General features: G+C 37.1%; 1 protein-coding gene across 1 annotated transcript in view; it reads left to right on the forward strand.

The window, feature by feature from the left end:
• Nucleotides 1-6,755: 6,755 nt before the first annotated feature.
• NPFFR2 (neuropeptide FF receptor 2) overlaps nt 6,756-22,145 on the forward strand; it is a 280,297-nt gene continuing 264,907 nt past the window's right edge. Inside the window, exon 1 of the mRNA XM_032400520.1 lies at nt 6,756-6,846. The gene's annotated coding sequence lies outside the window, so the exon portion shown is untranslated. The remainder of the gene's footprint in view (nt 6,847-22,145) is intronic.

A 22,145-nucleotide genomic window follows, 5' to 3' on the forward strand; every position in this document is an offset into this window, starting at 1 on the left:
AGTTACTGACTTCTGCTCTTTGCAGTCTCATGGCTCTGACTCCAGAATCTCACTGTTACTGAGAAGGGAAGATCAGTTGCCTCTTTGCACAGACTGGAGGAGGGAATCTGGAGGCCTACCTACTCCTTATACCATTATTCAAACAGTCCTGTTTTTAGCCATTCTTGTCATCCTATCTTCAGACACACATGATGCTTTCAATGTCTGAGCCTTTTAAGAGATCTGCTTGCTGCTGCTGGGTTTCCCCTCTACTGGCAGTGAAATTTCAGCTCTTTCTGCCGTGCATAATAAGGCTGGAAATCACCCATCTGCTTTTTCATCTTGCAAAAATTGTTGCCACCTTTATCTCACATTACCTTCTCTCCTAGTGTATTTGTCCTTTGGTATTGAAAACTTATCTTTATATTGGTGAATAAAGGGTAAATCACCACCTGTTAGTAGTGATTCACGAAGTCAATCTATATGTTAAACCTCTCATATAACTGGAAAATTTTTTTCAAACAGACTGATGTACCATACCAATTAGAGCTATTTAATAAAATAAGAGGATAACTTCATCAAGGAGCAACATATTCTAGGGTAATATTATAAAATATTTGACTATAATCCTACTTGCCTGAGTTCCATAATGTGAGCTGCCAGTAATGAAGACAAACTTTAACTTTCCCTCTGATAACCCAAAACAATGAGGATGTAGGGATTTTTGTCTTAATACAGAAGAGATGTGCAATTTTGTCTAATTATCTGAAGCTCTAACATAGCTTAAAAAATAAGGACATACTTAACAGCTGCCAGGTACTTTAGCTTTTATTAACCCATATATATCTCACAGGCAGGTACAATCATTATACTTATTTTACAGATAAGGAGTCTGTATTAGTCAACTTGGGCTGTCATAACAAAATACCACAGACTGGGTATTAAACAACAGAATTTTCTCATGGTTCTGGAGCCTAGAAGTCGCAGATCGAGGTACTGGCAGATTCATTTTCCGGTGGGACTCTTGTTGGCTTGTAATTGTCTGCCTTTTCACTGTGTCTTCATGGCCTTTCTTCTGTTCACATGTGGAGAGAAAGAAAGATCTTGTGTCTCTTTCTCTTATAAAGACACCAGTTCGGTGTCATTCAGGCCTTATCTTTATGACTTAATTTAACCCTAATTATATCCCTAAAGACCCATTTTCCAAATAATACATATTGAGGTTAGGGTTTTAGGGAGACATACTTAGTTTATAAACAGTTTGAAACAAAGAGGAGGGTTCCACAGAATGTAAGTGGCAGAGGGCAGTTTGGCTAAGAGTTCCTGTTTAAATATTAGGCTATTATGCCTCAGAGTTGATTGGTTAAGTATTTTTTTCAAACACAGTTTGTTTTGTTTGTCATGTTGAGGCAATGATCGAATCATTACCTTGGTATTTTCCTATCTCAGTGTGCAGGCAATAGAGAGAGCCTCTTTACCAGCCAGCATGAATAGACCACATCTAAGCCTTTCCTCATAGTGATGTGATATGTGTATTGGCTTTGGTCAGTGAGTTTTATTCAAACAAAAAGATTCAGGCATAAGATAAATCTTACCTTTCTCATGTTTTCTGTATCAGCTGGGAAATGAAGTGTGTGGATAGATTATTTCCTTTCAATATTAGGACGATTAAAAGGATTGCTTATATCAGAGAGAGGAATCTTCTGTGTACAAATTCTTTTCAGGTTAAAATTTTTTTTTTGTAGTAAGTGCTACATGTCCATGATGAAAAAATTCAAAATATATAAGCGTATGGGATGAAAAGCAATATTTCATTCTATTCCCAATCCCCAGGTAGCAAGTTTCCCTCTCCAGAAGTAATCAAGTTTGTAGTTTATTAATTGTTCTAATTTTTAATTGTATAATTAGCCAAGCTATTATATTGCAGTCTTAACTTTTAAAATATGAATCTAGCTGAGTGGAATATTAAAAGAGCATGATTACACTATCTCTATTAGGAAAAGCTTGCTAGATGTAACAATGATCATTAAACTAAAAATGAATAAGCTCTTAGTACTTGGTGGTGAATACTCATTGCATGATTGATTATAGCTGTTAGTCATGTTTCCTTGATAAGATTATCTCCTAGACTGTATGAAGATGTTGCTAATGTGTTAGTACATAAGCTTTTTTATATAATAAAAGACAAGAGCTTAAGGCTTGTTACTTTCACAATAAATTATTTAAATGTCTCTAATAAGAAAGATTAACTGTTTTTTCTGAGTATAGTTGACACACAATGTTAAATTAGTTTCAGGTGTATAATATAGTGATTTAACAAGTTTAAGTTACGCTATGCTCACAAGTGTAGCTACCATCTTCCTGCCATTAGTCACCATAGAATGCTATTACAATACAATTGACTATATTCCCTTTGCTATATCTTTTATTCCAGTGACTTCTTTCCATACCTGGAAGCTGTATTTCCCACTCCCCTTTGCCCATTTTGCTCATCTTCCCACCCCATTCCCCTCTTTCAGATACATTCTAAAAAAATATTACTTCCTCCTCCATGTTTTATGTATATGTTGTCATGTTCCACATGTTTTTATTCATAATTTTCTTATGTCTAATTATGGCCTTTTCTTTTCCACTTAAGTCCTTGGGGTGCCTGGTTGGCACTGTCCGTTAGGTGTTGGACTCTTGGTTTTGGCTCCGGTCATGATCTCAGGGTCATGGGATCAAGCCCCCTGTCAAACTCCTCAGGGTGGAGTCTATTAAAGTCTGCTCTGCCCCTCCCCACCATGTTCTCTCTCTCTCTAAAATAAATGAATAGATCTTAAAAAAAATAAAAGAAGTCCTTTTAACATTTCTCGTAAGGCCAGTTTAGTGGTGATAAACTCCTTTGAGTTCTTGTGTGGGAAACCCTCTCTTCCATTCTGAATGATAACCTTGACTGGTAGTGTATGCTTGGTTGTAGTTTTTTTCCGTTCAGCACTTTGCAGGCCAGAAAGGAGTGGCATGATATATTCAAAATTTGTTGAAAATTAAGCTGATAACCTAATGGGGTTTCGCTTTTGCTGCTTTTAGGATTCTTTATCTTTAACCTTTGACATTTTAATATGTGTTCTGGTGTGGAAGTCCTTGGATTCATCTGGTTTGGGCCCCTCTGTGCTTCCTGAAACTGGATGTCTGTTTCCTTCCCTAGGTTAAGGAAGGTTTCAGCTATTATTTCTTCAAATAAGTTTTCCGCTCCTTTCTCTCTTCTCCTTCTGGCATCCCAATAATGCAAATGTTTATTAATTTGATGTTGTCCAAGACCTCTTTTAACCTATCCCCATTTAAAGAAAATCATTTTTCCTTTTTTGCTGTTCAGCTTGGATGCTTTCCATTACCCTTTCTTTCAGATTACCGATCTGTTCTGCATTTGCTAATCTGTTGATTCCCTCTAGTATATTCATTTCAGTTCCTTGGGGTTCTTTTTTATATTTTCTCTTTGTTGAAGTGCTCACTGAGTTTTTCCACTCTTCTCTCTTCTCTGGTGAGCATCTTTAGAATCATTATTTTAAACTTTTTTTTTTTTTAAAGATTTTATTTATTTGAGAGAGAGCATGAGTGAGAGAGTGCGAGCGAGTGAGTGGGAGCAGGGGGGAAGGGCAGAGGGAGAGGAAGAAGCAGACTCCCACTGAACAGGGAGCCTGATTCAAGGCTCTATCCCAGGACCCTGGGATCATGACCTGAGCTGAAGGCAAACACTTACCCAAATGAGTCATCTAGGCACCCCTATTTTAAACTATTAACAGGCATATTGCTTATCTCCTTTTCGTTTAGTTCTTTTTCTGAGGTTTGTCTTGTCCTTTTGGAGCATATTCCTCTATCTCCCCATTTTGCTTGACTTTCTGTTTTCTGTGAATTAGGCAGAATAGCTACTTTTCCTAAATTTGAAAGAATGGTCTTGTGTATGGTCATCCCATGTATAAACTGTGTGTGCTTGGTGATTTTTGTTGGCTGGCTGGAGCTGTGGCTGGCATGCAGTGAGGTTCCTGGGGCACTCGATGCTGGGGCCGCCCTGGTTGGGATGACTGCAGTTGAAGTGGACATGGGCTTGGGTGGTCCTGAATATCTCCGTGTGAAGAAGGCACTTTTGTCAGGACATTTGAAACTGAAGTGGGTGCAGTTTGGAGGGAGGTGTCCTAGGGCTCTATGCACAGAGGACACTCTGGCATATTCCTTTGATTCTTAATGCAAGTAAGAAAACATTGAAAAGAATGGATAAACTTCACTAAGCCATTTTTGTTCATATGATTGTTTTATTTAGCAGTGTTTGCTGGCAAATAATAGAAACATTAATCAAAACTGATTTATGATGTAACTGAAAAGTCCAAAAAAGAGGTGCCCATCAGGTAAGGCTTTACTGTGTAGCTCAACAAGGTTTTCAAAGACCTGCTGGTCCTTCAAGATATCTGAAGTATTTTTACTATGACTTAAGAGGAATTGATGTTTAATTGATATTAAACCAATAAATGCTTATGACAGGTTCATATGGGATGTTTATATTTTCCATATATATCCTTGAGTGGGCTAGAGTGAGTATGCTATGGAAATACCTTGGATAGGAGACTTAGGGGTTCAAACCTACTAAGAGTCCTGCTTTCTCCCCATTTATTAGGAAGATCTGGGTCCAAATTTTAGTAACTATTGTCTAAATTTTTATATGTAAAAAGTAAACTTTAATGCTATTTCCTATTGTTGATATGATGCTGAATGAGTTATTGGATATAAAATGCTTAACATAAACTATGAATCATATTAAACTCACAACAACTGCTACTAATATGGTTACTATTACCCACACAGTTATTTTACTTTCATGGCATGCCCCAGAACCTTGACCTAAAACTCTTTTGTTCCCATCATGTACTCATTTCTAGGTGATCTGCTTAATGAAATCCAAGTTAATATCTTCAGCTTTGAAATCTCTGCTGTGCTCCAAACTTTTTTCTCAGGCCAAAAACATTGCAATTTTCCTTGATTTCTCTGTTATACCCCATTCCAACCTAGCAGTAAATCTTATTGGTCCTATCTTCAAAATATACCCACAATCTAAACTGCTTCTCATCCCTCTACTGCTATCACTGTGGACAAACCACCATCCTCTTATACCAGATTCTTGCTATAGACTCCTTCCCTTTGTACTTGCACCCCTTAGATTATTCTCTGTACTTATGTTCCAAACTTTCCAATAGCTTCCCATCTCACTCAGAGTCCTTCTTTTGGAATACTAGCCCAACATCATCCTGAGCTCACCTTCTATTCTCCTGATGGCTCCTACCACACCAGTTTTCTTTCTATTCTTCACAATCAGCATACATGTTTCCACTTCAGGGTTTCCACAATTAATCTTCTCTTTGCCTGGGACACTTACTCTCCTCCTCCTTAACAGTTCTCTGCTAAACTATCACCTTAATGGAGTAGACTTCATGTCCCCCTACCCTTTTATTCATTGCTATCTATGATTCTGTTGTCTGTTTTTTAAATAACAACACCATTTGATATATTTCTTATAACTTGTTTTCCCCACTACATGTAAGCTGTGTGAGAGAAAGGACTTTTAAAAATCTATTGCTGTCTAACAAATATTTAGAATTGGGCCCTCTATATAACACTCACAAAATGAATGTACATGAATATTTGGGGCCCATGTGTATCTCTGGCCTTTGGCCTACATAGAGCTCAATGAGCTCTATAAGAAGAGTTGGGTCCTCCTATTTCCACCAATAGTTGTTTGATTAAAATTTAAAATTGTACCTGAGGATACTAGTGAAGAAAACATGAAGACCATGCAGAGGTTTGGAACTCTGTGCACAGCCCTGTGAAAGAAGGCTGTTCATCCCCTACAAAAGGGAGGAGGAAAGGGTGTGCTCTTCTACAGCACAGAAATAATACAGCCAGAAAGATTTCCTGAAATTGCATTTCAGTCTTTTTTCAGGATTTCTTTCTTGCCAAAAACAAGATTGTCTTAACCTTTACTTGAGAATCCTAACAAGACCCATGCTTTCAAAACAATTTTAAAAACCTTTATATAGGATGAGGTTGCATAGAACCAGACCTTCTATTTTGTGAACTACTTACAAAAAGAACACATTTTTTTTTTACCCAAAGTCACATACATCGGAAAGTCTAAGAGTATAGCTGTGATTTAATTGTTTGTCTCCCCCTCCCAAATTCGTATGTTGAAATCCTAACCCTCCAGTGTGATGGTACTAGGAGGGTGGGGCCTTTGGGGAGTGATTATGCCATGAGGGTATGGCCTTCATGAATGGGATTAACATTAATATTTATATAAAAGAGAACCCACAGAAATCCCTAGCCCTTTCCACCACGTGAAGATAAAATCTGCAACTCAGAAAAGGGAATTAGCTTGACCATGGTTATACCCTGATCTCTGACTTCCCAACCTCCAGAATTGTGAAAAATAAATTGCTGCTGTCTATAAGCTACACAGATGGTGATATTTCATTATAGCAGCCCGAACAGACTAAGACAAGTGTGTAGGACTGTTCTCTGGTTTAGACGTGGTGACATCCCACAACTATATAAGAGGGGCATACTGGTGTGGACTTACAATTATCTTATTTATAAAAGTAAGCACTAATTTCAAGCTATTTCTTGAGTCTCAATTTATCCGGCTCTCCATTATTTAAGCAATTGATATTATTAAATGGTCTTTCATTTCTACTTTTGCTTTGCCCCTTCAGAGTCTGAAGACATTGTCTTTCTATCAAGAAGAGCCTTGCAGTTTTCCTACTCTGCTTCATGTAGCCTGTAGGACCCTCCCACTCTGGGGCAGCCTGACTTCTGAAGCTTCCATCAACATTCCACAGCACTGTGAGTAGACCTATATATGTCTACACATACATATATTTATACACATAAATTTCCTTAGAGTCCAGTACCAAGTGCATTTTCATTTCATACACTATCTACTTAGCTTTTGATATTTTTGTTCTAACTTCTATAATGTCTATATTCCAGGTACTTTTAAATAGCTTCTGAATAGTAAATGTCCTTTGTTCTTAATTGCTCTTTTACTAGAAGAAGGTATCACCTGTCACCTCTACCCACTGATGAGCCTATGAACCAGTATTCCCTAGTGACTGACCTATGGTTTTGCCATTCAGAATATCATAAGTCTCTGGGTCTTTGCTGCTGTGTGACTCAAAATGCTGCACTGCTGCCCCCAACCCTCCTAATCTCTCCTATCCCCATTCTTCCAACCAGTACATAAAATGTTAGCTTAATGCTCAATGCAGGGATAGAGTTAATTTTTGCTGCCAAGACCAGCAGTGTTACCTTATGTCTTAGTCTGTTCAGGCTGCTCTAACAAAAATACCACAGACTGGGTGGCTTATACAACAAATGTTTCTCCGATGTGGAAACTGCACAATCCAAGATTAAAGTGCCAGCAGATTTGGTGTCTAGTGAGGACCCATTTCCTGGTTTATAGAAGGCCATCTTCTTGCTGTTTCTTCACATGGTGTAAGAGGTGAGGGAGCTCTAATCCCATTCATGGAGCTCTGCCCTCATGACTGAATCACCTCCCTCAAAGCACCCCCTCCTAATACCATCACATTGGAGGTTAGGATTCAACATAGAATTTTGAGGGGAACACAAATATTCAGCCTATAACATCTTAATTTCTAAAATTCATGGCTAGTAATGAGAGAATAGTCATTCAGAGTGCATATCCCTAGAACCAGACTACCCAGTTCAAATATTAGCAACTAACCAAAGTATTTGACCATGATCAAGTTACTTAGCATCTGTGTGTGTCAGTTTCTTAATCTTAAAATTACTATGACATTTATGTCATCACATACATATTTAAAGATTAAATGTTAAATTTAAGGATTATACAGAACACCTTGAAAGATATTTGAACATTCAACATGTTTTAGTTACTAGTATTGCTTGTTATTACATTTCTGATCCAGTTTCATTGTTTTACTGTGACTAGCTATCTAACCAAGCATTATTTCTACTACATACTAGTGCATCTTTGCTGTAATTACAAAAAATTTTAACTAAACTTATTTTTGTTGCTATCTAAGATCTTAGACAAAGTTAAAGAAAATGTCCACTCTTTTAATAATTCAAATCCTTTATTATGTCCTACTAATCAATGCTTAAGGTATATACTTGCTTAAATTTAAATAAAATTTCATAATAATCTTAAGGTTTTATTGTTAATTATGGATGTTTAGTACACAGTGATTTTAAAATTGACTTCTGACTACAGTTTGCCTTTCCTTGTGCTATTCTAAGTTTCTTAACCAACCAACAGGTCATAATTTTCAGGGTTCAACCAGACTATTGATCAGTTGATAACATGAAATATCATATTTACATGAGAGTTGCAGCCTTTAACACTTGCATAATTGAAATTTTGCAAAATGTGAGCTTAATCATAAGTATAATCGATATTTGTGTTTTTCAGTTAAATTGTATTGCCATGTGTCAGGAGCATAAACACAGCTGGAAACCTAAATTCAAGATGAATTTTTCATTTGCGGGAATTTGTATTATTTCAAATCTTAGGTATAAAACAAAATAAGATTTTCATAGCATACTATATCAAAATTTAAAGATTCAAATAAGCACAAAATGCAAACATATTTTGCTTAAAATGATTTTACTACCTAAATTATTTGTCTTCTGCTCTTTTGCTAATGTTTTAAAGCCACCAAACCATTTTTAGTTCTTGTTTACTTGTTCAGTAGTTCCAATTAGAATTCTTGACTGAAACCTAGACATGCATCTGTGTATTACTCAGAGTTCTTTTGGTAGCTACGTTAGAAACTCAGCTTGAAATTTCTGTGTAAAAAGAATTTGTTGAAAGTATATGGGAGTATCTCCTATAACCAAAGGAAGGTATTGGGGCAGGTAGATTCCAAGGAAAACTTAAAAAAAGAAAAAAAGAAAAAAAAAGGACTTGAAAGGATGTGAACCTCCTCTAAGACCCTCTGTCTCTTTGGCATTGGTCCATAAAATATTCTGTATGAATTTTTTTTTTGGTACTCTAGATTGCTTCTTCTAGAAGGATGGTAGGAACTGAGTCACTCAAAGCTCCCAAGCCTTCTATTTCATGATCCCTAATAATTTGACTGGCATTGACTCTTAACACAAACTTAAGTTAAACAAAAGAAAACTGAAGAAATAGTTGTAACTGGACTGGCCTGCTTCAGATACCCACTTTGTATCACTTAGCTGGGTCAGGAGAGAAGATTCCTTGTATCAGAAATATAGCCAGTCTCTAGATATAAAGAGATAAATAACTTTTTTTAAAAAAAGGCCTACTGTATGTCAGATATTATACAAAGACTATTAGATATTTTCTAATCCTCAAAACTATCCTTTGGATCTTTTATAAATGAAGGTGTTGAGATTTATTAAAGTTAGGTGGCTAGTCTAAAGAACTATGACTTTCCTGTATTTTGATTATACTGATGGCCCCAGTGAAAGTCCTCCTTATATCCAGTCCTGTTGCTTTTATAACTTCGTATTCCCTCCCTTCTCTGACTCTGGAATGGTCTGTGACTTGGCCAATAAAATATGGCAGAGGTAGCTTATGCTAATTCTGAGACTATGTATACTTCTGCTGCTTCTCTGACTCAAATGAGCTTGGCCATTACTGTACCTCAACCTTGCCATAGGAACATGCCTGATCTAGCTTGCTTGAGGGATGTAAGAGACACATGGAGTCCAGTCCATGGCCTAGACATACCTGTGTGTCCCAGATTGAATCATGTGTCTCGATTCTCACATAAGCTGTGACTAATGTTAGGCTCTGAGAAACACCCTTGTGACCACTGGTCTCAACAAGGCAATGGTCTCCATTCAACAGAGTGCTCAGGAGAAAGACTGGCACTCTGTATGATATGGGCCCTTTGGGTGACCGCTAATATGGAGGAGAGCGGTTACCATGTGGCATGCTGAGGTCCACACACCTCACTAGGATGGCTCCCTAGGACCCTACAAAATAATTCTGTTGCTGCTACTGCCTATTTCTCTGTTGCCAAAACAAACAAACAAAAAACACATCCTCAGGGTTATAGAGGAAAAATACCCACTCACGGTATACCCATGGCTCACCCAAGGGGTTAATTAAACCCAATTTAAATCTTAGATCCTTAAAACCACTAAAGCCACTATTGCTATGGGTGACCTCTAATCCTGGTGATAATGATTAGGATTTTCTGGAAAAAGAAACTAATGTAAGTAGGTGGAGAGGATCTCCTCTTCTACCCCAAGTATATCCAATAGACAGCAAAAACAAAATAAAAATGATAAAACAAAAATTAAACAAGAACAAACCTAACTCAGATATAGAGAGAAGCAAAACCTGAAACAAATTTGAAATTTGACCCAATTGGAAAGCCAAAATTTACTAAACGAATTTATCAACAAAAAGTGCGAAATAGCCTTTGTGCCTCTATATAATCCAAATTAACTTTAATATCTGATGAAATATAGTAATTGGCAAATCTTTATCAATACTTTATCAAATTAGTTACACTTTGGGATTGCACTAAATTTAAACACAATAATCCGTATGGTTTTAGGGGATTTATGAAACATAAAATAGGTATACCTCACCTTAATGATCCTCTATCAGAATTCTTGCTTTGCCTAAATTATCCATTGTCTTAAAATATCCCATAGCAAGCATGGAATTTCTGACCTATTGAAATAAAAATTACTTTAAGTCTCTGGCACTTAGAATTGGTTTGACAAAAGGGACTCCATGGATCTTCCTAACCAGTTAAAATAGTTAATATAGCTCAATATAAGTAAAAATGGGGCCCTCAAGGATTAAAGGCCATTATTTAAGAGCTATTCAGAGAATGGGTGATTATTTTCAGTGTTTCTTTATTTAATAGTCCAATTTGACCTGTTCTTAAACCTAAAGCCAATGAATGCCACCTCACAGTAGATTACCATGACCTTAATGCTTAATTATTGAAATTACTGATTCATCCAATCAGCAACTGGTAAATACCTTGTAGCCATAGATTTTGGCTAATATCTATTTAGTGTCCATTTTAATAGCCTCTCAGCTGCAGTTGACCTTTACTTCTGAAGGAACACAAAAGAGCTTTACCATGGGGTATATCAATAGCTCCACCATCACACACAGTTTTTGCAGGCAGAATTTAAAACTTGTCCGACTTTCTCCAAGGAGCACAGGCATGGCATTATACTGTTAACATCCTCCCCCAGCGACATTCATTTGAAACACGTGATCAGTATTCACAAAATGTTTGAAAAAGAATAGATCATTGCCACACATGAAGTACAAGGTCGTGGCTACCTCAGAGGTACAAACCTCTTGGCATGATTGGATTATTCAGAGGCTACTCCATTCCATTCCTGATGCTGTCAAAAAAAACAACTATTGACACTTTCAGTACAGACAACATTAAAATAATTCCAGCATGTTTTAGGCCTTTTGGATTCTGGAGGTAATGTAATCCTTACTTATACATTTTATTTAGCTCATTTATGTTGTTACTTGTAAATTGGACAACTTTGAATGGGGCTCCCTAGAACAAAAGGCTCTAGAATCTGACCACATAGCAATACAACAATGTCCTTCAGAGACTCTTGCATTGTAGAGCTTTTAGCAACACCCTTTTATGCCTCCTGGAATCTCTGGACCACCCCTAATGGTGAAAAATTGCCCCGAGGGTGACCCTAATAGGCTGAATTTCATGCAATTTAGCACTGGATGCCCTTGGGAACAATTGACTCCATCTGCTTGGTTTTACACACCCTTGAGCCATTGTGTAAGGTTTGCCTAGGCAGATGGTCTGGTCAATAGTAACAATAATTCCTATCCAAGGTTTACCTTTAGGGTAAAGAACTTTGGGAACCTCTTGCCTCACAGATACCCCAAATAAAAATCAAGATCATACAAGTCTCTAAACAATGAAAGCCATAATATAAGGCCTTATTTAGGCACTCCTTATCCCTTTCAGAGTTCCAGATATTATTGATAGTACAAAGACATTCCTCTCACTTCTGAAAATACACAATTCTGGCTTTTCGTCAAATCATCACAAGTCAAAGATGAAGGATGGATCTTTCAGCACTCTTATTGGCCTCAGGCTACTGGCCTCAGAGTGCCATAATGTTTTTTTTAAACAAGTTCAATGAAATTAAACATGGCACATTTCAGCTCTCATTCATCAAGGGTAAATTGTAGTAAGGTGTCTAAACTCCATTTTTGATGGTTGTCTATGGACCATCTTTAAGCCTCACTACTACTCTTTCTTTTGCCCCAACATTGGACAAGTTGGTAAGAAGGCTTGTATGTTTCCACCTTTGGGGTTGGCAGGAAGTTCAAACAAAGCAAACTACGTTTGTATTAACCCAAAGCCCAGCCCCACCTTCTAACTACCAGAAAAACCCAAGCCAGTCTCCTTTCCTTGCTCTCCTAAGGCATTTCTGGACAGGCTTGGGAACCTGCTCCGTTCTCCCAAGGGAGTCTCATTATGTGAGTAATAAACCCTTTAATACCCTCCTGGTATATGTATGGTGTTAGTCTCAAAATCCAAACCAAATTTGTGGGGGAAGATTGCATCAACTCTCTGCCTGATGAGAACAATATTTAAGTAATCAAATAGTTTTCTGTCTTGGACCTAAAACGCTATCTGAGTTTCCTTGGTAGACTTCTAACATAAATCAGCTATTTTCATCCTTTGAGTGGGCTGTCCATGATGAAGGATGGGCCCTAAGTGTTAGCACAATTGGCTGAACTGTTGCAGCCATCTTAGCACAGGATGCTCTGGCTGATGTCTAAAAATTCATAATAATCATAGGGTAGTTTGTTTATAGAGAATAAACTGGCTGCTTTTTGCATATTTCTTTCTTGGAAACATCAGATTTTTGTTTGAAATGTATCAGTTATTTACTTCATTTTTTATGGATATAGCATGTTCTCACCCACATAAGGCAATCATAGGCTTTATTGAAAATGCTAATATCATCCATGACAGATGAAATATAGTAGGTTAGGTGAAAATTACATGAAGAAATGTGATTTTTTTTTTCAAATTATTATACTTAACAAAATCATGTCATTGCTAATTTTATGTGGGAAAGGTTTATCTTACATAATGAAAATTACATAGTGATTGAGTAAATACTATGTTTGCTTAGGTAACTTTCCTTGAGTATATATTCTTATTAGAAAATTATCTTCTACATTTCAGGCATCTAGGGGTGCCTGGGTGGCTCAGTGGGTTAAGTATCTGACTTTTGGTTTCAGATCAGGTTGTGTTCTCATGGGTCATGGGATTCGGCTGTCTTCAGGCTCCACACTCAGTGGGGAGTCAGCTTGAAGATTCTCTCCCTCTGCCCCCCCCCCCCCAGCTTGTGTGCTCATGTGTGTGCGTGTTCTCCCTCTTCCTCTCTCTCTCAAATCTTTAAATTTCAGGCATCCAGTGATCACTGAAAGACAGTGAAAACAAAAAACTTTCTGGCTGTTACCATAATTTAGTATTTCTTTTGCCAAATTAAAAAAATAAAATGTAAAGTAAAAATGACTGCTTTATTCCTGGGGTTTGCTTCAAGACTGGTATACTAGGAAGGCACAATTTGGCCCTCACTCTTTAAGCCCTAGTGGGAACCCAGATGAAGATTTTGTTGAGAGGAAATTTGAGGGAGTATTCTAAACTATTTCTGGCCAGAGGTATTTAGGCTATTGTGATGTAAGACTTGAAGCTATCCATAGCTTGAAGGCTGCTATGTAAGCCATGGACAGAAAAAAATATTGGGTTTCACAGCAGCAAAACTCTTCTCTCCTACATAGGAAGTTAGAAGGAATGGAATTTGTTGCTTTATGTGATTTTTGAAGAGTAAAAAGAGAAAATGGGATAAATCCTTTCTCTCACCCATAAAATTTCTTTTGAATTTAAATGAAGTTTTTCCTAAAATTTCTTTTTTTTTAAATTTATGTTAATCACCATACATTACATCATTAGTTTTTGATGTAGTGTTCCATGATTCATTGTTTGTGCATAACACCCAGTGCTCCATTCAGTAAGTGCCCTCTTTAATACCCATCACCAGGCTAACCCATCCCCCCACCACCCTACCCTCTAGAACCCTCAGTTTGTTTCTCAGAGTCCATAGTCTCTTATGGTTCGTCTCCCCCTCCGATTCCCCCCCCCCCCTTCATTTTTCCCTTCCTGCTATCTTCTTCTTTTTTTTAAACATATAATGTATTATTTGTTTCAGAGGTACAGGTCTGTGATTCAACAGTCTTACACATTTCACAGCACTCACCATAGCACATACCCTCCCCAATGTCTATCAATTTCTATGAAGTCTTCCATATTCCACATTGATTTGTTTGATTCTTCAGTTAGACTTATCTGTTCAACTTCAGATTATTTTCTGAGCTGCCTCATCTCCTGTTTTCATGACAGTATTCTTGCCTAATTGCAGCAATTTGCATATGGGTCATCTTTCTTAGATGTATGTACCTGCATGTTTTCTAAAGAAGCTTCGGCATGCTATTGACTATGTCATGGCTAATAAACTATTTTAAATTCCTAGTATAGGCAGACAGGTCATCTTTCCATTCAAGACTTATTATAAACATAATGGAATAATTTTTGTTCTCCAAAACATTTTTTTCTAGCTTGAAGCTTATACAGTTTTTGGTAGACTATTTTCATCTCTCTTAACTAAATTGATTTCCTATGGTGATCTTGTAAGAGGCTTATGTTTTGCAATCTTGAAGCAAGGTTTAAATGAAAAAAAAAAAATCTATTTTAGGCATCATTGATTTCTTTTCTCCTAAGCAATGATAATTTTCAAAACACAAAGAATTTCTCATAAAACATCAACTTAATTTTTTTAACTTTAAAATAAGTTATTTTGTTATAGGGATTTTTAGGAAACATTTATTTTTAAAGATTTTATTTATTGGAGAGAGAGAGAGCATGCGAGAGCATGAGCAGAGGGGAAGGGCAGAGGCAGAGGCAGAGGGAGAGGGAGAAGCAGACTCCCTGTTGAGTGGGCAGCCTGCCACAGGGCATGATCCCAGAATCCTAGGATCATGACCTGAGCCAAAGGCAGATGCTTAACTGACTGAGCCACCCAGGTGTCCCAGGAAACATTTATATTTAAAATAATATGATAAAGATAACTTGGAATAACCAAAAAATATAACCTTGAAATTAATCAATTGGATAATCTTCTGAAGATACATACAACTTGATATTCAGAAATCTTTTAGGTATATAAGTTTATGATTTGAGAATTTGTTTGAAATTTTTATTTGAAAATTTCCCATACCATTCCAATAATTCATTAACATGTCTATCAAGCAAATTTACTTATATAGAACAAAGAGTAACTTCTATGTCCATGTTAAATTCTTAGTAAATGTTTGAAATTTTGGGGTATAATGTTTTATAGCTTTCAGGTATGAAATTAGCAACACAAGAAATTTCTAGATATATAGAATGAGGATAAAAACCTCTAGAAATGTGACCTTTCTGATTTATATATTTGCAGTTAATGTGAAGCCAGCCCTATTTCAAAAGGACACATTCAGTGGCAAATTCATGTGAATTTATTAGGACTATAGATTTTTATAGTCCTTCAATCTCTGAAGCATTTCTTCCTCTGGTTTGTGAGCTTTCAAGTCTGAGGGTATGAGCCAGTTATCTGTGCTCTTCCTCTTTGAAATTTAAACCACTGAGAACCTTCTTCCTTTTCCTCTAGGCACGTATTCTCTCTTGGGAATGCTTATCCCCTTTAATCTTATGGAAGGTGACACATGGGGATTGTATGTGAGAGGCCATGGAGGCTCTCTGTGCGGGCCACCAAATGTGGTGTCTGTCTTGATTGGATGTGGGCCCCCAAATGTGAGGTGCCCCAATTGGGTGGAAGTCGGAGGCATGGGGGGGGGGGGCGTGAAAGAATTCACCAGAGGCAGAACAAAGGAGAAATAAGTTTATTGAATACACCTCAAGAAAGTGGTGGGCAGGACAGCAAAGCAGAGACTGTCTGCCATGAAGCAGGGGTGGGGCACTATAGTTAAAGAGAGAAGGTGAGGAGGTATGAGAACTTAGGGAATTTTACTTTTTTGGCACTTAGGTCTGGATGTAAGTAACCCGTTGGTCAGCTAGGGTTTATGGATATTTCGAGGTGGGTCACCTAATGGGCCTGTTTGTATTCAGCCAGGGGGTTGGGGGTCACCATGGGCCCTTCTACCTTACTTAGTTTTCCATCATTCACATTGGTACCTAAAAGCAGCCTCTACAGATTGCAATATTAGTTATCCTTGGGAATTTTCCTGTATAAATAGAAAAACCAACATTATGAGTCATGTACCAATAGGCACTGTATAAACATATGTTGATGGGGGCACCTGGGTGGCTCAGTCCGTTAACCATCTGCCTTTGACTCAGGTCATGATGGTTCAGGTCATGATCCCAGAACCCTGGGATCTGAGCCCTGTGTCGTGTTTCCCTCTGCCCCTCCCCTCTCCTTGTGCCTGTGCACACATATGTGCACATGCTCTCTCTTAAATAAATAAAATCTTTTAAAAAAATGCATGTTGATGATAGGAGTAGAGTTTAACCTAAGTAGGGAAGATACCATTGCATATCCTTCTGCTACAGAAGGTGTTTCTAAGTGTTCTATTCTTTTTCCCTCTGAACTTTTCTATGTGTAGTTTCATTTTTTTCTTCATATATCTGAACAACAATTGTGACTTGCTAGGCTTTAATTCTAGTCCTGTATGTCTATCTCAGAAAACTGGGTATTAATGTGTCAAGTCTACTTATTTATATCACACCAAATTCAGAGATTTCTTAAAAAAAAAAAAAGTAGTGGAATTCACGTATTGTTTTCTATGAGGAACTTGTTTATTTTCATAGTATTGGTGAATCTCTAGAAAATGGTGCATATTATTTTCCTTTAATAAAGTAACAATTATTAACATCAATCTCTTTGAAATCAGAGTGTACTTGTTACAGTGCATATTCCTGGGCTCCCACTGAGGGATTCTAATTTAGGAAATGTGAAGTTGGGGAAGTTGTTAAAAATCTTACAAAGAATTAGGGAATTCTAAATTGGTGGTGGTTAGGCTTTGAAAACCTATTAGCTTCTCAAACTTGAATATGAAACTAAATTACTTATTTGCAGATTTTGATTGAGTGGATCTGGGATGGAGCCTGAGACTGTGTTTCAAATCACTTTCAAGGCATTTTGGGTAACAAGCCCTTTGAGACACAGACTCTAAGGTCATTCATTTTGTGTGATAGTAAAAGTTCACTTAATAAAGAAATTGGCTTTTACACACAGTTCTGTCTTTTGTAGGATCTCTTTGTATTTCTCACACATTAAAAAAAAAAACACACATCTTTAAAAAAATGCATTCATATACCAAACATTTATTATGTCCTATATGGTAGGCACCTATTACAGGGTGAATGGACAATACCTGTCCTTTGCAATAGTAAAGTAACACAGACTGTTCTTGTTTTACTAGTTGTAATTTTCAATTCTGAGATAAATCTTTGATTCCTTGAAGAGAATAAAACATGTTGGAAGTGCTAAAGGCTCTGGATCATTTTGAGAACCTGGTGAGAAGAAAGGGCAGGCATCTCAACGGGTTCAACAAGCTGAAGAAAGGTTAGAGCCTGAAGCTGTTGCATCCATGTGCTTAGTAGGCAGTCCCATCTTGCATGTGGTGTTGTTGCTTCAACACCAGTGGTTGACAAATGTCTCAGAAGTCAGGAAAGATTATGATCTTCATTTTTTAAAAAAGATTTTATTTTAGAATAAAAGAGCACAAGCAAGAATTGTGTAAGACTGTTGAATCACAGACCTGTACCTCTGAAACAAATAATACATTATATGTTAAAAAAAAAAAAAAAAAGGGAAGAAGATAGCAGGAAGGGAAGAATGAAGGGGGGAAATTGGAGGGGGAGCTGAACCATGAGAGACTATGGACTCTGAGAAACAAACAGGGTTCTAGAGGGGAGGGGGGTGGGAGGATGGGTTAGCCTGGTGATGGGTATTGAAGAGGGCAGGTACTGATTGGAGCACTAGGTATTATATGCAAACAATGAATCATGGAACACTACATCAAAAATTAATGATGTAATGTATGGTGATTAACATAACATAATAAAAAAAAGAAGAGCACAAGCAATGAGGAGAGTCAGAGATATAAGCAGGCTCTCTGCTGAGCAGGGAGCCAGATGTGGGGCTTGAGACCAGGACTCTGGGATCATGACCTGAGCTGAAGGCAGATGCTTAACTGACTGAGCCATCCAGCGCCCTGATCGTCATTCATTTTTAACCCATTCCTGTTATCCCAAGTTCTTTTGATTTGGGTTCCTCGTTTTGTTTCATTTCTGTTTTTTTTTTTTTTAAAGGCGTTGGTGTGTGTGTGTGTGTGTGTGTGTGCACATGTGTGTTCCTTCAGGCATTACTGACAGCTAGACCAACTCAGCTACATAATAATTTTTATTGTGGCACTATTTCCTTATTATATTTTATCTTCAGCTTAAGTCTCCATAATGTATTACAGCTAAGTGTCCTCTCATGGGGTTGGTGGCCTGGCTTTCAGAGAGGACAGGGGACCCAAGCAAACTTGTAAAAGGGGAGGGTTGTCTTTGGATCTCACTGTCCAGTTTTCATTAGCAGTCCAAGCTCTTCTCTGGAGAGCTAACCTGTCATCTGGATCCTTTACTGCATGCTCTCAACGGCTTGTGGTACAGTGGGAAACACCAGACTAACTGTAGCTCCCCACACACTTGCTGTGTAGCACTGGTAAGCTCCTTTTTACCTTGAAACTCACTATAACCTAGATTCTGAGCTTAGACACATTTAGTCTAATTTCTGGACCTTAATTGTTAGGTGATTGTAGACCAATTTCTTCTTATGGTTCAGGTTCCTCATCCATAAATTGGGCAGAAAGAAGTACCTATCCTATATTGTTCTTAAGAATATTTAATTAAATAATATTTTAAAATTAAATAATATTTACAAAGTGCTTGTACTTTATCTAACGCATAAAATATCCTTAGTAAATGGCAGGAGTCCCAATGGTGGGGGTGGTTTTTATATTATTTTTAATGTAAACATTTATGAAATAATACATGTTAAATGCCCAGCTTACGGAGGTTAACTTGTTTGTTTTTCCTATATTGGCAGGGGCTTTTCGACTCTTATGTCTTTCCTAAATATCTGGTTCATTCTTTGCTAATTTAATAATAAATTTTGTTTAAAGGGAATAAAAATGTCCTTTTAGGACAAATATCCATTTTAATAGGAAATTTTTATGGACACATTTTTTTTTAAATTCCAGTGCTCTTCAAGTATAATAAATGGATATCTATAAAAGAAAAATATAGATTGCAACTTGATTATATTATTTGATTATAATTCTATTCAAATCTGTACAAACATAAAACCAGGCACAAATCCCTTATGTTTACACTGTTCTAAAGAATGATTAAATAAAATGAAAAGTTCAGAGCACACATAAGTGTAAAGCTAATAAAATTAAAAAGTTTTCGTATAATTTGATGGATGATACCGTTTTGCTGAACGGAAAGAGGAGCTTGCAATGTAAATCTTCTAACTACTACTGGTGGGTGCTTCCAAACTTGGCTTGTTGATACTCCTGTGTGATATGTTGATTTTGACACTTTTCTTTTCACACATATTTTTTATGATTATTATTTACCTTTGCTTGTGATGCCATTTGATCTTCTCTTGGTTTGACTACATTGTTTATTGAATTTACATGAACATTATTGAGGGGTGGGAAACATGGTGAAAAGATATAATGGGAAAAACTAGACTCAGCCATAGTATAAGAACAATTATTTTACTTCTTGAAGAATTGATTTACATACATGTGTGTATAAATTAAAATGTGTGTGTGTATAGTATTCATTTGTTCAGTTCATGCCTATTTGTTCAGACTCATCTAATACTACCTATTTTCCCTCTCCTTGTCTTTCTATTTGGGCTCTACCTCACTTACTTTTGGTTGCTTGAGCACACTACGTATACTTCTGCCACCATATCTTTGTATCTGTTTTCTCTGCCTACACTGCTTTTTCCCCCCCACTCTGGATCTACTTTTTATTATCCTTCAAATGTCAGCTTAAATTACATTTCTCCAGGTTAACCCTTAGCCAGCTCCCCAGATTAGATCAAGTCTCCTTAATATCTCCTAGAAGTCTATATTTTTTAATGTATTACTACTGATCATAGCTATTTATTAGATATTTGTGTGATGATTGGGTTAATCCTTTCTTGCTGAGACCATAAAGTCTGTGTGTGAGTACATAGCCCTCATGGCTTATGGCTAATAGCCGGCACTCACACGTATTTGGTAACTAAGTGGATGAGTGAATAACAGTGTCAAGCTCTGTTGATGCTTGCAAACTAATGGGAATATAACAGCCAAGGCTGACATGATCTCTTGCCCTTATGAAGCTTACAGCCTGCAAGGAAAGACAGAAATGAAAAATAATTACGTAAGCATTCATTTACATAATTGGGGTAAGTGCTACAGAGAAGTACGGGGTGTAATCTGAGAATCTGGGAGTGACGGGTGTGGCAGGACAGCCAGAATGCTTTTCTGAGGAAGTGATTAAGCTAAATTCAGGGAAGTTAAGTACAGGCTAGCTAGGTGAAGGAGTGGTGGTGAGGATTCTGGATCACTCAGGGTCTTAAAGTATGTGTATGTCCCTGCCTTCTGTCCATCCATTCATCCATCTACACATATCTGAGAAAGAGAAGGGTAAATGTTGAGACTAGGAATTTGTTGCTTCCTTTGTACCACAGTTTCACTTGGTATATGTGCTTCAGTTAAATCTCCAAGTTGTTGCCTGATCTCATCTTAAATTCATGATCACAAATCTGTATTAGGTTTTAAGGGAAGCTAGCAGTACTATCACTTTTCCCTAATGAGCATATTCTCTTTCAGTCCTACACATCTGTTTTCCAATCTCCTCTCCCCACAAACCTGAAACACGTCCTTTTCTTCCTGACGTCAGCTGATGTATTTTTTTTTTCACTGAGAAAATAAGAGAAATACAGAGAATGTCCATATGTTCCTACCACCAAATCTAGCCGTCTATGGCATCTATACTTAGATTCTTGGCCTTCTTCCTGTTACACTGGATGAAGCTATTATCCTACCTAAGGCCAACTACTAAACACTTGTGTTCCAATCCCATCCCTCCTAGCCTCCTCAAAGACATTACCCCTAAAATTTTCTACCTCTTCCTTCCTGCATCTTCAAAATTTGTCTCCACTGTATTGTTCCCATTGCATGCAAGAATGATATAGCTATTCCCATTTTTTTAAAAAAATAGTCTTTCTCTTGACCCCCATGCTCTTTCAGCTAATACTCCATTTCTCTGCTCCCCCTTTTAGCAAAACTCCTTGAATAAGTTGCCTTCATTTACTGTCTTTAATTCCTTTCTTTCCATTGTCTTGTGCAGCCACTTCAATCAGGCTTTTATCTCCTTCACACCATCTAAAGAGTCTGATCAAGGACATTACTAATTTAAAGAAGACAAAGACTCTCACTTCTTTGAAGGAATCCAGCAGAGTCTTGAGATGTATTACATCTTTACCAATAAAGGGAGGAAAAGGAAATCTTTCAGCTCTTGTGGCTTACAGAGAACCTCATTTTTATTTAAGCTTTTGGAAAATAAACATGTTATTGTAATATCTTTACCGTGGCAAAAATTATTAAAATGACAAAAAAGGACTCATAAAGTTTTTGGTATTAAAGGTAATATTTCTCTGGACAGCAAGAATAATCTCTTCAGCAATATGTTGGTATACTTTTAAATATACTTGTGTTATAAATAATACTTCAAGGACAGCAGTTTTAGAATTAAAAAAATAGAATTATACATTCATGTGACTTCATAGGGATAGGAAGGTAAGAATTCTTCTGTGGATGTTCTCAAGTTACTACCTTATCATAACTGGTTTTATGATGCAGAATACGGTCTGCTCTCCTACTCTAGGGGAAGATAAAACATTTTCTCATCTTGAGATTCTTTTCACCATCCTTTGGGAGGACTGTAGTTTGAAGGGTAAGCACTGAAATTAATGCAGTTTGA

This window comes from Phoca vitulina, unplaced genomic scaffold (genome assembly GCF_004348235.1).
Source record: "Phoca vitulina isolate PV1807 unplaced genomic scaffold, GSC_HSeal_1.0 scaffold3, whole genome shotgun sequence".
Taxonomy (NCBI): Eukaryota; Metazoa; Chordata; class Mammalia; order Carnivora; family Phocidae; genus Phoca; species Phoca vitulina.